Here is a 3,206-nt window from a genome sequence, read left to right on the forward strand (position 1 = left end):
CCGAGTGGTGCATTAAGGACATAAGCCTTCTGTGCAGCAACGAGGACAATCCTCGGTTTTACAGACTCAGTCTGCAAAGTTTGCTACTATCAACTTTCAACTAAATTTTCTCTAGGAACATATAAAACAGTAGAGCTATAGCGCAAGCTACATCATAATTCGCAAAGACCATTAGACTATGTTCATGACAATTAGTTCAATTAATCATATTACTTAAGAACTCCCACTCAAAAAGTACATCTCTCTAGTCATTTGAGTGGTACATGATCCAAATCCACTATCTCAAGTCCGATCATCACGTGAGTCGAGAATAGTTTCAGTGGTAAGCATCTCTATGCTAATCATATCAACTATACGATTCATGCTCGACCTTTCGGTCTCATGTGTTCCGAGGCCATGTCTGCACATGCTAGGCTCGTCAAGCTTAACCCGAGTGTTCCGCGTGCGCAACTGTCTTGCACCCGTTGTATGTGAACGTTGAGTCTATCACACCCGATCATCACGTGGTGTCTCGAAACGATGAACTGTAGCAACGGTGCACAGTCGGGGAGAACACAATTTCGTCTTGAAATTTTAGTGAGAGATCACCTCATAATGCTACCGTCGTTCTAAGCAAAATAAGGTGCATAAAAGGATTAACATCACATGCAATTCATAAGTGACATGATATGGCCATCATCACGTGCTTCTTGATCTCCTTCACCAAAGCACCGGCACGATCTTCTTGTCACCGGCGCCACACCATGATCTCCATCAACGTGTCGCCATCGGGGTTGTCATGCTAATCATGCTATTACTACTAAAGCTACATCCTAGCAAAATAGTAAACGCATCTGCAAGCACAAACATTAGTATAAAGACAACCCTATGGCTCCTGCCGGTTGCCGTACCATCGACGTGCAAGTCGATATTATCTATTACAACATGATCATCTCATACATCCAATATATCACATCACATCGTTGGCCATATCACATCACAAGCATACCCTGCAAAAACAAGTTAGACGTCCTCTAATTTTGTTGTTGCATGTTTTACGTGGTGACCATGGGTATCTAGTAGGATCGCATCTTACTTACGCAAACACCACAACGGAGATATATGAGTTGCTATTTAACCTCATCCAAGGACCCCCTCAGTCAAATCCGATTCAACTAAAGTTGGAGAAACCGACACTTGCCAGTCATCTTTGAGCAACCGGGTTACTCGTAGCGATGAAACCAATCTCTCGTAAGCGTACGAGTAATGTCGGTCCAAGCCGCTTCAATCCAACAATACCGCGGAATCAAGAAAAGACTAAGGAGGGCAGCAAAACGCACATCACCGCCCACAAAAACTTTTGTGTTCTACTCGAGAAGACATCTACGCATGAATCTAGCTCATGATGCCACTGTTGGGGAACGTCGCATGGGAAACAAAAATTTTCCTACGCGCACGAAGACCTATCATGGTGATGTCCATCTATGAGAGGGGATGAGTGATCTACGTACCCTTGTAGATTGTACAGCAGAAGCGTTAGTGAACGCGGTTGATGTAGTGGAACGTCCTCACGTCCCTCGATCCGCCCCGCGAACAATCCCGCGATCAGTCCCACGATCTAGTACCGAACGGACGGCACCTCCGCGTTCAGCACACGTACAGCTCGACGATGATCTCGGCCTTCTTGATCCAGCAAGAGAGACGGAGAGGTAGAAGAGTTCTACGGCAACGTGACGGCGCTCCGGAGGTTGGTGATGACCTTGTCTCAGCAGGGCTCCGCCCGAGCTCCGCAGAAACGCGATCTAGAGGAAAAACCGTGGAGGTATGTGGTCGGGCTGCCGTGGAAAAGTCGTCTCAAATCAGCCCTAAAACCTCCGTATATATAGGTGGGAGGGAGGGGAGGAGGCAGCCTCAAAACCTAAAGGTTTGGCCGAAATTGGAGGTGGAGGAGTCCTACTCCAATCCTACTTGGAGTAGGATTCCACCTTCCCACTTGGAAACTCTTTCCACCTTGTGTTTTTTCCTTCTCAAACCTTATGGGCCTTAGTGGGAACTTATTCCAGCCCACTAGGGGCTGGTTTATCTCTTCCCATAGCCCATGAGACCCCTTGGGGCGTGACACCCCTCCCGATGGTCCCCGGCACCCCTCCCGGCACTCCCGGTACACTACCGATGAGCCCGAAACTTTTCCGGTAATGCACAAAAACCTTCCGGTAACCAAATGAGGTCATCCTATATATCAATCTTCGTTTCCGGACCATTCCGGAAACCCTCGTGACGTCCGTGATATCATCCGGGACTCCGAACAACATTCGGTAACCAACCATATAACTCAAATACGCATAAAACAACGTCGAACCTTAAGTGTGCAGACCCTGCGGGTTCGAGAACTATGTAGACATGACCCGAGAGACTCCTCGGTCAATATCCAATAGCGGGACCTGGATGCCCATATTGGATCCTACATATTCTACGAAGATCTTATCGTTTGAACCTCAGTGCCAAGGATTCATATAATCCCGTATGTCATTCCCTTTGTCCTTCGGTATGTTACTTGCCCGAGATTCGATCGTTAGTATCCGCATACCTATTTCAATCTCGTTTACCGGCATGTCTCTTTACTCGTTCCGTAATACAAGATCCCGCAACTTACATTAAGTTACATTGCTTGCAAGGCTTGTGTGTGATGTTGTATTACCGAGTGGGCCCCGAGATACCTCTCCGTCACACGGAGTGACAAATCCCAGTCTCGATCTATACTAACTCAACGAACACCTTCGGAGATACCTGTAGAGCATCTTTATAGTCACCCAGTTACGTTGCGACGTTTGATACACACAAAGCATTCCTCCGGTGTCCGTGAGTTATATTATCTCATGGTCATAGGAACAAATACTTGACACGCAGAAAACAGTAGCAACAAAATGACACGATCAACATGCTACATCTATTAGTTTGGGTCTAGTCCATCACATGATTCTCCTAATGATGTGATCCCGTTATCAAGTGACAACACTTGCCTATGGCCAGGAAACCTTGACCATCTTTGATCAACGAGCTAGTCAACTAGAGGCTTACTAGGGACAGTGTTTTGTCTATGTATCCACACAAGTATTGTGTTTCCAATCAATACAATTATAGCATGGATAATAAACGATTATCATGAACTAAGAAATATAATAATAACTAATTTATTATTGCCTCTAGGGCATATTTCCAACACAGAC

Source organism: Hordeum vulgare, chromosome 7H (assembly GCF_904849725.1).
Source record: "Hordeum vulgare subsp. vulgare chromosome 7H, MorexV3_pseudomolecules_assembly, whole genome shotgun sequence".
Classification (NCBI taxonomy): Eukaryota; Viridiplantae; Streptophyta; class Magnoliopsida; order Poales; family Poaceae; genus Hordeum; species Hordeum vulgare.